Source organism: Camellia sinensis, chromosome 14 (genome assembly GCF_055761805.1).
Source record: "Camellia sinensis isolate YWXY chromosome 14, ASM5576180v1, whole genome shotgun sequence".
Taxonomy (NCBI): Eukaryota; Viridiplantae; Streptophyta; class Magnoliopsida; order Ericales; family Theaceae; genus Camellia; species Camellia sinensis.
Genome location: NC_138974.1, coordinates 103,822,327 through 103,832,065, shown reverse-complemented (window position 1 = coordinate 103,832,065; position 9,739 = coordinate 103,822,327). Strand labels below are relative to the sequence as shown.

Below are 9,739 nucleotides of genomic sequence, written 5' to 3'. Positions count from 1 at the left end.
CTGGAAATGGTTTAAAAGGGAGAAATTGTCGAAAAGGAGGCGAAGGCGATTGAATGGGCTAAAAATCGGACAGGCTGTCCGGGGAAAAAAAAAAGAGGGGGGGGGTGGTGGAAAAAGGGACAAAAGGGGAGCAACACCCATCCTAGTACTACTCTCGCCCAAGCACGCTTAACTACGGAGTTCTAATGGGATCCGGTGCATTAGTGCTGGTATGATCGCACCTGAAGATTATCCGCGACTTTGTTGTTTTAAGCAGTAGACGGGGAAAAAAATGAAATTGAATGGAACATGATAATCTGGAAATGGTTTAAAAGGGGGAAATTGTCGAAAAGGAGGCGAAGGCGATTGAATGGGCTAAAAATCGGACAGGCTGTCCGGGGAAAAAAAAAAGAGGGGGGGGGGGGGGTGGTGGAAAAAGGGACAAAAGGGGTGCAACACGAGGACTTCCCAGGGGGTCACCCATCCTAGTACTACTCTCGCCCAAGCACGCTTAACTGCGGAGTTCTGCTGGGATCCGGTGCATTAGTGCTGGTATGATCGCACCCGAAGATTAACCGCGACTTTATTGTTTTAAGCATTAGACGGGGAAAAAAATGAAATTGAATGGAACAGGATAATCTGGAAATGGTTTAAAAGGGAGAAATTGTCGAAAAGGAGGCGAAGGCGATTGAATGGGCTAAAAATCGGACAGGCTGTCCGGGGAAAAAAAAAAGAGGGGGGAGGGTGGTGGAAAAAGGGACAAAAGGGATGCAACACGAGGACTTCCCAGGGGGTCACCCATCCTAGTACTACTCTCGCCCAAGCACGCTTAACTACGGAGTTCTGATGGGATCCGGTGCATTAGTGCTGGTATGATCGCACCTGAAGATTATCCGCGACTTTGTTGTTTTAAGCAGTAGACGGGGAAAAAAATGAAATTGAATGGAACATGATAATCTGGAAATGGTTTAAAAGGGAGAAATTGTCGAAAAGGAGGCGAAGGCGATTGAATGGGCTAAAAATCGGACAGGCTGTCCGGGGAAAAAAAAAAGAGGGGGGGGGGTGGTGGAAAAAGGGACAAAAGGGGTGCAACACGAGGACTTCCCAGGGGGTCACCCATCCTAGTACTACTCTCGCCCAAGCACGCTTAACTGCGGAGTTCTGATGGGATCCGGTGCATTAGTGCTGGTATGATCGCACCCGAAGATTAACCGCGACTTTATTGTTTTAAGCAGTAGACGGGGAAAAAAATGAAATTGAATGGAACAGGATAATCTGGAAATGGTTTAAAAGGGAGAAATTGTCGAAAAGGAGGCGAAGGCGATTGAATGGGCTAAAAATCGGACAGGCTGTCCGGGGAAAAAAAAAAGAGGGGGGGGGGGTGGTGGAAAAAGGGACAAAAGGGGAGCAACACCCATCCTAGTACTACTCTCGCCCAAGCACGCTTAACTACGGAGTTCTGATGGGATCCGGTGCATTAGTGCTGGTATGATCGCACCTGAAGATTATCCGCGACTTTGTTGTTTTAAGCAGTAGACGGGGAAAAAAATGAAATTGAATGGAACATGATAATCTGGAAATGGTTTAAAAGGGGGAAATTGTCGAAAAGGAGGCGAAGGTGATTGAATGGGCTAAAAATCGGACAGGCTGTCCGGGGAAAAAAAAAAAGAGGGGGGGGGGGGTGGTGGAAAAAGGGACAAAAGGGGTGCAACACGAGGACTTCCCAGGGGGTCACCCATCCTAGTACTACTCTCGCCCAAGCACGCTTAACTGCGGAGTTCTGATGGGATCCGGTGCATTAGTGCTGGTATGATCGCACCCGAAGATTAACCGCGACTTTATTGTTTTAAGCATTAGACGGGGAAAAAAATGAAATTGAATGGAACAGGATAATCTGGAAATGGTTTAAAAGGGAGAAATTGTCGAAAAGGAGGCGAAGGCGATTGAATGGACTAAAAATCGGACAGGCTGTCCGGGGAAAAAAAAAAGAGGGGGGGGGGGTGGTGGAAAAAGGGACAAAAGGGGTGCAACACGAGGACTTCCCAGGGGGTCACCCATCCTAGTACTACTCTCGCCCAAGCACGCTTAACTGCGGAGTTCTGATGGGATCCGGTGCATTAGTGCTGGTATGATCGCACCCGAAGATTAACCGCGACTTTATTGTTTTAAGCAGTAGACGGGGAAAAAAATGAAATTGAATGGAACAGGATAATCTGGAAATGGTTTAAAAGGGAGAAATTGTCGAAAAGGAGGCGAAGGCGATTGAATGGGCTAAAAATCGGACAGGCTGTCCGGGGAAAAAAAAAAGAGGGGGGGGGGGTGGTGGAAAAACGGACAAAAGGGGTGCAACACGAGGACTTCCCAGGGGGTCACCCATCCTAGTACTACTCTCGCCCAAGCACGCTTAACTACGGAGTTCTGATGGGATCCGGTGCATTAGTGCTTGTATGATCGCACCCGAAGATTATCCGCGACTTTATTGTTTTAAGCAGTAGACGGGGAAAAAAATGAAATTGAATGGAACATGATAATCTGGAAATGGTTTAAAAGGGGGAAATTGTCGAAAAGGAGGCGAAGGCGATTGAATGGGCTAAAAATCGGACAGGCTGTCCGGGGAAAAAAAAAAAAAGAGGGGGGGGGGGGGTGGTGGAAAAAGGGACAAAAGGGGTGCAACACGAGGACTTCCCAGGGGGTCACCCATCCTAGTACTACTCTCGCCCAAGCACGCTTAACTGCGGAGTTCTGATGGGATCCGGTGCATTAGTGCTGGTATGATCGCACCCGAAGATTAACCGCGACTTTATTGTTTTAAGCATTAGACGGGGAAAAAAATGAAATTGAATGGAACAGGATAATCTGGAAATGGTTTAAAAGGGAGAAATTGTCGAAAAGGAGGCGAAGGCGATTGAATGGGCTAAAAATCGGACAGGCTGTCCGGGGAAAAAAAAAAGAGGGGGGGGGGTGGTGGAAAAAGGGACAAAAGGGGTGCAACACGAGGACTTCCCAGGGGGTCACCCATCCTAGTACTACTCTCGCCCAAGCACACTTAACTGCGGAGTTCTGATGGGATCCGGTGCATTAGTGCTGGTATGATCGCACCCGAAGATTAACCGCGACTTTATTGTTTTAAGCAGTAGACGGGGAAAAAAATGAAATTGAATGGAACAGGATAATCTGGAAATGGTTTAAAAGGGAGAAATTGTCGAAAAGGAGGCGAAGGCGATTGAATGGGCTAAAAATCGGACAGGCTGTCCGGGGAAAAAAAAAAGAGGGGGGGGGGGTGGTGGAAAAAGGGACAAAAGGGGTGCAACACGAGGACTTCCCAGGGGGTCACCCATCCTAGTACTACTCTCGCCCAAGCACGCTTAACTGCGGAGTTCTGATGGGATCCGGTGCATTAGTGCTGGTATGATCGCACCCGAAGATTAACCGCGACTTTATTGTTTTAAGCAGTAGACGGGGAAAAAAATGAAATTGAATGGAACAGGATAATCTGGAAATGGTTTAAAAGGGAGAAATTGTCGAAAAGGAGGCGAAGGCGATTGAATGGGCTAAAAATCGGACAGGCTGTCCGGGGAAAAAAAAAAGAGGGGGGGGGTGGTGGAAAAAGGGACAAAAGGGGAGCAACACCCATCCTAGTACTACTCTCGCCCAAGCACGCTTAACTACGGAGTTCTAATGGGATCCGGTGCATTAGTGCTGGTATGATCGCACCTGAAGATTATCCGCGACTTTGTTGTTTTAAGCAGTAGACGGGGAAAAAAATGAAATTGAATGGAACATGATAATCTGGAAATGGTTTAAAAGGGGGAAATTGTCGAAAAGGAGGCGAAGGCGATTGAATGGGCTAAAAATCGGACAGGCTGTCCGGGGAAAAAAAAAAAGAGGGGGGGGGGGTGGTGGAAAAAGGGACAAAAGGGGTGCAACACGAGGACTTCCCAGGGGGTCACCCATCCTAGTACTACTCTCGCCCAAGCACACTTAACTGCGGAGTTCTGATGGGATCCGGTGCATTAGTGCTGGTATGATCGCACCCGAAGATTAACCGCGACTTTATTGTTTTAAGCAGTAGACGGGGAAAAAAATGAAATTGAATGGAACAGGATAATCTGGAAATGGTTTAAAAGGGAGAAATTGTCGAAAAGGAGGCGAAGGCGATTGAATGGGCTAAAAATCGGACAGGCTGTCCGGGGAAAAAAAAAAGAGGGGGGGGGGGTGGTGGAAAAAGGGACAAAAGGGGTGCAACACGAGGACTTCCCAGGGGGTCACCCATCCTAGTACTACTCTCGCCCAAGCACGCTTAACTGCGGAGTTCTGATGGGATCCGGTGCATTAGTGCTGGTATGATCGCACCCGAAGATTAACCGCGACTTTATTGTTTTAAGCAGTAGACGGGGAAAAAAATGAAATTGAATGGAACAGGATAATCTGGAAATGGTTTAAAAGGGAGAAATTGTCGAAAAGGAGGCGAAGGCGATTGAATGGGCTAAAAATCGGACAGGCTGTCCGGGGAAAAAAAAAAGAGGGGGGGGGGGTGGTGGAAAAAGGGACAAAAGGGGAGCAACACCCATCCTAGTACTACTCTCGCCCAAGCACGCTTAACTACGGAGTTCTAATGGGATCCGGTGCATTAGTGCTGGTATGATCGCACCTGAAGATTATCCGCGACTTTGTTGTTTTAAGCAGTAGACGGGGAAAAAAATGAAATTGAATGGAACATGATAATCTGGAAATGGTTTAAAAGGGGGAAATTGTCGAAAAGGAGGCGAAGGCGATTGAATGGGCTAAAAATCGGACAGGCTGTCCGGGGAAAAAAAAAAGAGGGGGGGGGGGGGTGGTGGAAAAAGGGACAAAAGGGGTGCAACACGAGGACTTCCCAGGGGGTCACCCATCCTAGTACTACTCTCGCCCAAGCACGCTTAACTGCGGAGTTCTGCTGGGATCCGGTGCATTAGTGCTGGTATGATCGCACCCGAAGATTAACCGCGACTTTATTGTTTTAAGCATTAGACGGGGAAAAAAATGAAATTGAATGGAACAGGATAATCTGGAAATGGTTTAAAAGGGAGAAATTGTCGAAAAGGAGGCGAAGGCGATTGAATGGGCTAAAAATCGGACAGGCTGTCCGGGGAAAAAAAAAAGAGGGGGGGGGGTGGTGGAAAAAGGGACAAAAGGGATGCAACACGAGGACTTCCCAGGGGGTCACCCATCCTAGTACTACTCTCGCCCAAGCACGCTTAACTACGGAGTTCTGATGGGATCCGGTGCATTAGTGCTGGTATGATCGCACCTGAAGATTATCCGCGACTTTGTTGTTTTAAGCAGTAGACGGGGAAAAAAATGAAATTGAATGGAACATGATAATCTGGAAATGGTTTAAAAGGGAGAAATTGTCGAAAAGGAGGCGAAGGCGATTGAATGGGCTAAAAATCGGACAGGCTGTCCGGGGAAAAAAAAAAGAGGGGGGGGGGTGGTGGAAAAAGGGACAAAAGGGGTGCAACACGAGGACTTCCCAGGGGGTCACCCATCCTAGTACTACTCTCGCCCAAGCACGCTTAACTGCGGAGTTCTGATGGGATCCGGTGCATTAGTGCTGGTATGATCGCACCCGAAGATTAACCGCGACTTTATTGTTTTAAGCAGTAGACGGGGAAAAAAATGAAATTGAATGGAACAGGATAATCTGGAAATGGTTTAAAAGGGAGAAATTGTCGAAAAGGAGGCGAAGGCGATTGAATGGGCTAAAAATCGGACAGGCTGTCCGGGGAAAAAAAAAAGAGGGGGGGGGGGTGGTGGAAAAAGGGACAAAAGGGGAGCAACACCCATCCTAGTACTACTCTCGCCCAAGCACGCTTAACTACGGAGTTCTGATGGGATCCGGTGCATTAGTGCTGGTATGATCGCACCTGAAGATTATCCGCGACTTTGTTGTTTTAAGCAGTAGACGGGGAAAAAAATGAAATTGAATGGAACATGATAATCTGGAAATGGTTTAAAAGGGGGAAATTGTCGAAAAGGAGGCGAAGGTGATTGAATGGGCTAAAAATCGGACAGGCTGTCCGGGGAAAAAAAAAAAGAGGGGGGGGGGGGTGGTGGAAAAAGGGACAAAAGGGGTGCAACACGAGGACTTCCCAGGGGGTCACCCATCCTAGTACTACTCTCGCCCAAGCACGCTTAACTGCGGAGTTCTGATGGGATCCGGTGCATTAGTGCTGGTATGATCGCACCCGAAGATTAACCGCGACTTTATTGTTTTAAGCATTAGACGGGGAAAAAAATGAAATTGAATGGAACAGGATAATCTGGAAATGGTTTAAAAGGGAGAAATTGTCGAAAAGGAGGCGAAGGCGATTGAATGGACTAAAAATCGGACAGGCTGTCCGGGGAAAAAAAAAAGAGGGGGGGGGGGGTGGTGGAAAAAGGGACAAAAGGGGTGCAACACGAGGACTTCCCAGGGGGTCACCCATCCTAGTACTACTCTCGCCCAAGCACGCTTAACTGCGGAGTTCTGATGGGATCCGGTGCATTAGTGCTGGTATGATCGCACCCGAAGATTAACCGCGACTTTATTGTTTTAAGCAGTAGACGGGGAAAAAAATGAAATTGAATGGAACAGGATAATCTGGAAATGGTTTAAAAGGGAGAAATTGTCGAAAAGGAGGCGAAGGCGATTGAATGGGCTAAAAATCGGACAGGCTGTCCGGGGAAAAAAAAAAGAGGGGGGGGGGGGTGGTGGAAAAACGGACAAAAGGGGTGCAACACGAGGACTTCCCAGGGGGTCACCCATCCTAGTACTACTCTCGCCCAAGCACGCTTAACTACGGAGTTCTGATGGGATCCGGTGCATTAGTGCTTGTATGATCGCACCCGAAGATTATCCGCGACTTTATTGTTTTAAGCAGTAGACGGGGAAAAAAATGAAATTGAATGGAACATGATAATCTGGAAATGGTTTAAAAGGGGGAAATTGTCGAAAAGGAGGCGAAGGCGATTGAATGGGCTAAAAATCGGACAGGCTGTCCGGGGAAAAAAAAAAAAAGAGGGGGGGGGGGGGTGGTGGAAAAAGGGACAAAAGGGGTGCAACACGAGGACTTCCCAGGGGGTCACCCATCCTAGTACTACTCTCGCCCAAGCACGCTTAACTGCGGAGTTCTGATGGGATCCGGTGCATTAGTGCTGGTATGATCGCACCCGAAGATTAACCGCGACTTTATTGTTTTAAGCATTAGACGGGGAAAAAAATGAAATTGAATGGAACAGGATAATCTGGAAATGGTTTAAAAGGGAGAAATTGTCGAAAAGGAGGCGAAGGCGATTGAATGGGCTAAAAATCGGACAGGCTGTCCGGGGAAAAAAAAAAGAGGGGGGGGGGTGGTGGAAAAAGGGACAAAAGGGGTGCAACACGAGGACTTCCCAGGGGGTCACCCATCCTAGTACTACTCTCGCCCAAGCACACTTAACTGCGGAGTTCTGATGGGATCCGGTGCATTAGTGCTGGTATGATCGCACCCGAAGATTAACCGCGACTTTATTGTTTTAAGCAGTAGACGGGGAAAAAAATGAAATTGAATGGAACAGGATAATCTGGAAATGGTTTAAAAGGGAGAAATTGTCGAAAAGGAGGCGAAGGCGATTGAATGGGCTAAAAATCGGACAGGCTGTCCGGGGAAAAAAAAAAGAGGGGGGGGGGGTGGTGGAAAAAGGGACAAAAGGGGTGCAACACGAGGACTTCCCAGGGGGTCACCCATCCTAGTACTACTCTCGCCCAAGCACGCTTAACTGCGGAGTTCTGATGGGATCCGGTGCATTAGTGCTGGTATGATCGCACCCGAAGATTAACCGCGACTTTATTGTTTTAAGCAGTAGACGGGGAAAAAAATGAAATTGAATGGAACAGGATAATCTGGAAATGGTTTAAAAGGGAGAAATTGTCGAAAAGGAGGCGAAGGCGATTGAATGGGCTAAAAATCGGACAGGCTGTCCGGGGAAAAAAAAAAGAGGGGGGGGGTGGTGGAAAAAGGGACAAAAGGGGAGCAACACCCATCCTAGTACTACTCTCGCCCAAGCACGCTTAACTACGGAGTTCTAATGGGATCCGGTGCATTAGTGCTGGTATGATCGCACCTGAAGATTATCCGCGACTTTGTTGTTTTAAGCAGTAGACGGGGAAAAAAATGAAATTGAATGGAACATGATAATCTGGAAATGGTTTAAAAGGGGGAAATTGTCGAAAAGGAGGCGAAGGCGATTGAATGGGCTAAAAATCGGACAGGCTGTCCGGGGAAAAAAAAAAAGAGGGGGGGGGGGTGGTGGAAAAAGGGACAAAAGGGGTGCAACACGAGGACTTCCCAGGGGGTCACCCATCCTAGTACTACTCTCGCCCAAGCACGCTTAACTGCGGAGTTCTGATGGGATCCGGTGCATTAGTGCTGGTATGATCGCACCCGAAGATTAACCGCGACTTTATTGTTTTAAGCATTAGACGGGGAAAAAAATGAAATTGAATGGAACAGGATAATCTGGAAATGGTTTAAAAGGGAGAAATTGTCGAAAAGGAGGCGAAGGCGATTGAATGGGCTAAAAATCGGACAGGCTGTCCGGGGAAAAAAAAAAGAGGGGGGGGGGGTGGTGGAAAAAGGGACAAAAGGGGTGCAACACGAGGACTTCCCAGGGGGTCACCCATCCTAGTACTACTCTCGCCCAAGCACGCTTAACTACGGAGTTCTGATGGGATCCGGTGCATTAGTGCTGGTATGATCGCACCTGAAGATTATCCGCGACTTTGTTGTTTTAAGCAGTAGACGGGGAAAAAAATGAAATTGAATGGAACATGATAATCTGGAAATGGTTTAAAAGGGAGAAATTGTCGAAAAGGAGGCGAAGGCGATTGAATGGGCTAAAAATCGGACAGGCTGTCCGGGGAAAAAAAAAAGAGGGGGGGGGGTGGTGGAAAAAGGGACAAAAGGGGTGCAACACGAGGACTTCCCAGGGGGTCACCCATCCTAGTACTACTCTCGCCCAAGCACGCTTAACTGCGGAGTTCTGATGGGATCCGGTGCATTAGTGCTGGTATGATCGCACCCGAAGATTAACCGCGACTTTATTGTTTTAAGCAGTAGACGGGGAAAAAAATGAAATTGAATGGAACAGGATAATCTGGAAATGGTTTAAAAGGGAGAAATTGTCGAAAAGGAGGCGAAGGCGATTGAATGGGCTAAAAATCAGACAGGCTGTCCGGGGAAAAAAAAAAGAGGGGGGGGGTGGTGGAAAAAGGGACAAAAGGGGAGCAACACCCATCCTAGTACTACTCTCGCCCAAGCACGCTTAACTACGGAGTTCTGATGGGATCCGGTGCATTAGTGCTGGTATGATCGCACCTGAAGATTATCCGCGACTTTGTTGTTTTAAGCAGTAGACGGGGAAAAAAATGAAATTGAATGGAACATGATAATCTGGAAATGGTTTAAAAGGGGGAAATTGTCGAAAAGGAGGCGAAGGTGATTGAATGGGCTAAAAATCGGACAGGCTGTCCGGGGAAAAAAAAAAAGAGGGGGGGGGGGTGGTGGAAAAAGGGACAAAAGGGGTGCAACACGAGGACTTCCCAGGGGGTCACCCATCCTAGTACTACTCTCGCCCAAGCACGCTTAACTGCGGAGTTCTGATGGGATCCGGTGCATTAGTGCTGGTATGATCGCACCCGAAGATTAACCGCGACTTTATTGTTTTAAGCATTAGACGGGGAAAAAAATGAAATTGAATG

The 9,739-nt window shown here is 47.9% G+C and overlaps 24 non-coding genes and 7 pseudogenes across 24 annotated transcripts; all 31 read right to left on the bottom strand.

Annotated features, from left to right (window-relative positions):
* Window positions 1–114: 114 nt before the first annotated feature.
* Window positions 115–223, bottom strand: LOC145812432 (5S ribosomal RNA; annotated as a pseudogene).
* A 203-nt stretch (window positions 224–426) lies between these two features.
* On the bottom strand, window positions 427–545 carry LOC145809936 (5S ribosomal RNA). The gene has a single exon (XR_014353503.1). It is a non-coding gene; the product is annotated as a 5S ribosomal RNA (ribosomal RNA).
* Window positions 546–744: 199 nt separating this feature from the next.
* On the bottom strand, window positions 745–863 carry LOC145809908 (5S ribosomal RNA). The gene has a single exon (XR_014353475.1). It is a non-coding gene; the product is annotated as a 5S ribosomal RNA (ribosomal RNA).
* A 199-nt stretch (window positions 864–1,062) lies between these two features.
* On the bottom strand, window positions 1,063–1,181 carry LOC145810185 (5S ribosomal RNA). The gene has a single exon (XR_014353757.1). It is a non-coding gene; the product is annotated as a 5S ribosomal RNA (ribosomal RNA).
* Window positions 1,182–1,370: 189 nt separating this feature from the next.
* On the bottom strand, window positions 1,371–1,479 carry LOC145812421 (5S ribosomal RNA; annotated as a pseudogene).
* A 202-nt stretch (window positions 1,480–1,681) lies between these two features.
* LOC145810174 (5S ribosomal RNA) lies at window positions 1,682–1,800 on the bottom strand. Its single transcript, XR_014353744.1, has one exon. It is a non-coding gene; the product is annotated as a 5S ribosomal RNA (ribosomal RNA).
* A 200-nt stretch (window positions 1,801–2,000) lies between these two features.
* LOC145810164 (5S ribosomal RNA) lies at window positions 2,001–2,119 on the bottom strand. Its single transcript, XR_014353732.1, has one exon. It is a non-coding gene; the product is annotated as a 5S ribosomal RNA (ribosomal RNA).
* Window positions 2,120–2,319: 200 nt separating this feature from the next.
* LOC145810226 (5S ribosomal RNA) lies at window positions 2,320–2,438 on the bottom strand. The gene has a single exon (XR_014353802.1). It is a non-coding gene; the product is annotated as a 5S ribosomal RNA (ribosomal RNA).
* A 205-nt stretch (window positions 2,439–2,643) lies between these two features.
* On the bottom strand, window positions 2,644–2,762 carry LOC145810152 (5S ribosomal RNA). The gene has a single exon (XR_014353718.1). It is a non-coding gene; the product is annotated as a 5S ribosomal RNA (ribosomal RNA).
* Window positions 2,763–2,961: 199 nt separating this feature from the next.
* Window positions 2,962–3,080, bottom strand: LOC145809154 (5S ribosomal RNA). Its single transcript, XR_014352648.1, has one exon. It is a non-coding gene; the product is annotated as a 5S ribosomal RNA (ribosomal RNA).
* A 200-nt stretch (window positions 3,081–3,280) lies between these two features.
* On the bottom strand, window positions 3,281–3,399 carry LOC145810141 (5S ribosomal RNA). The gene has a single exon (XR_014353707.1). It is a non-coding gene; the product is annotated as a 5S ribosomal RNA (ribosomal RNA).
* Window positions 3,400–3,586: 187 nt separating this feature from the next.
* Window positions 3,587–3,695, bottom strand: LOC145812431 (5S ribosomal RNA; annotated as a pseudogene).
* Window positions 3,696–3,896: 201 nt separating this feature from the next.
* On the bottom strand, window positions 3,897–4,015 carry LOC145809153 (5S ribosomal RNA). The gene has a single exon (XR_014352647.1). It is a non-coding gene; the product is annotated as a 5S ribosomal RNA (ribosomal RNA).
* Window positions 4,016–4,215: 200 nt separating this feature from the next.
* Window positions 4,216–4,334, bottom strand: LOC145810130 (5S ribosomal RNA). The gene has a single exon (XR_014353696.1). It is a non-coding gene; the product is annotated as a 5S ribosomal RNA (ribosomal RNA).
* A 189-nt stretch (window positions 4,335–4,523) lies between these two features.
* LOC145812429 (5S ribosomal RNA) lies at window positions 4,524–4,632 on the bottom strand (annotated as a pseudogene).
* A 202-nt stretch (window positions 4,633–4,834) lies between these two features.
* LOC145809935 (5S ribosomal RNA) lies at window positions 4,835–4,953 on the bottom strand. The gene has a single exon (XR_014353502.1). It is a non-coding gene; the product is annotated as a 5S ribosomal RNA (ribosomal RNA).
* A 199-nt stretch (window positions 4,954–5,152) lies between these two features.
* On the bottom strand, window positions 5,153–5,271 carry LOC145809906 (5S ribosomal RNA). The gene has a single exon (XR_014353474.1). It is a non-coding gene; the product is annotated as a 5S ribosomal RNA (ribosomal RNA).
* Window positions 5,272–5,470: 199 nt separating this feature from the next.
* Window positions 5,471–5,589, bottom strand: LOC145810119 (5S ribosomal RNA). The gene has a single exon (XR_014353685.1). It is a non-coding gene; the product is annotated as a 5S ribosomal RNA (ribosomal RNA).
* A 189-nt stretch (window positions 5,590–5,778) lies between these two features.
* On the bottom strand, window positions 5,779–5,887 carry LOC145812419 (5S ribosomal RNA; annotated as a pseudogene).
* Window positions 5,888–6,089: 202 nt separating this feature from the next.
* Window positions 6,090–6,208, bottom strand: LOC145810108 (5S ribosomal RNA). Its single transcript, XR_014353674.1, has one exon. It is a non-coding gene; the product is annotated as a 5S ribosomal RNA (ribosomal RNA).
* A 201-nt stretch (window positions 6,209–6,409) lies between these two features.
* Window positions 6,410–6,528, bottom strand: LOC145810097 (5S ribosomal RNA). Its single transcript, XR_014353663.1, has one exon. It is a non-coding gene; the product is annotated as a 5S ribosomal RNA (ribosomal RNA).
* A 201-nt stretch (window positions 6,529–6,729) lies between these two features.
* LOC145810225 (5S ribosomal RNA) lies at window positions 6,730–6,848 on the bottom strand. Its single transcript, XR_014353801.1, has one exon. It is a non-coding gene; the product is annotated as a 5S ribosomal RNA (ribosomal RNA).
* Window positions 6,849–7,053: 205 nt separating this feature from the next.
* Window positions 7,054–7,172, bottom strand: LOC145810086 (5S ribosomal RNA). The gene has a single exon (XR_014353652.1). It is a non-coding gene; the product is annotated as a 5S ribosomal RNA (ribosomal RNA).
* A 199-nt stretch (window positions 7,173–7,371) lies between these two features.
* On the bottom strand, window positions 7,372–7,490 carry LOC145809152 (5S ribosomal RNA). The gene has a single exon (XR_014352646.1). It is a non-coding gene; the product is annotated as a 5S ribosomal RNA (ribosomal RNA).
* Window positions 7,491–7,690: 200 nt separating this feature from the next.
* LOC145810075 (5S ribosomal RNA) lies at window positions 7,691–7,809 on the bottom strand. Its single transcript, XR_014353641.1, has one exon. It is a non-coding gene; the product is annotated as a 5S ribosomal RNA (ribosomal RNA).
* A 187-nt stretch (window positions 7,810–7,996) lies between these two features.
* LOC145812428 (5S ribosomal RNA) lies at window positions 7,997–8,105 on the bottom strand (annotated as a pseudogene).
* A 201-nt stretch (window positions 8,106–8,306) lies between these two features.
* LOC145810064 (5S ribosomal RNA) lies at window positions 8,307–8,425 on the bottom strand. The gene has a single exon (XR_014353630.1). It is a non-coding gene; the product is annotated as a 5S ribosomal RNA (ribosomal RNA).
* A 200-nt stretch (window positions 8,426–8,625) lies between these two features.
* Window positions 8,626–8,744, bottom strand: LOC145809482 (5S ribosomal RNA). Its single transcript, XR_014353039.1, has one exon. It is a non-coding gene; the product is annotated as a 5S ribosomal RNA (ribosomal RNA).
* A 199-nt stretch (window positions 8,745–8,943) lies between these two features.
* LOC145810052 (5S ribosomal RNA) lies at window positions 8,944–9,062 on the bottom strand. The gene has a single exon (XR_014353619.1). It is a non-coding gene; the product is annotated as a 5S ribosomal RNA (ribosomal RNA).
* A 187-nt stretch (window positions 9,063–9,249) lies between these two features.
* Window positions 9,250–9,358, bottom strand: LOC145812418 (5S ribosomal RNA; annotated as a pseudogene).
* A 201-nt stretch (window positions 9,359–9,559) lies between these two features.
* Window positions 9,560–9,678, bottom strand: LOC145810040 (5S ribosomal RNA). The gene has a single exon (XR_014353607.1). It is a non-coding gene; the product is annotated as a 5S ribosomal RNA (ribosomal RNA).
* Window positions 9,679–9,739: the final 61 nt, after the last annotated feature.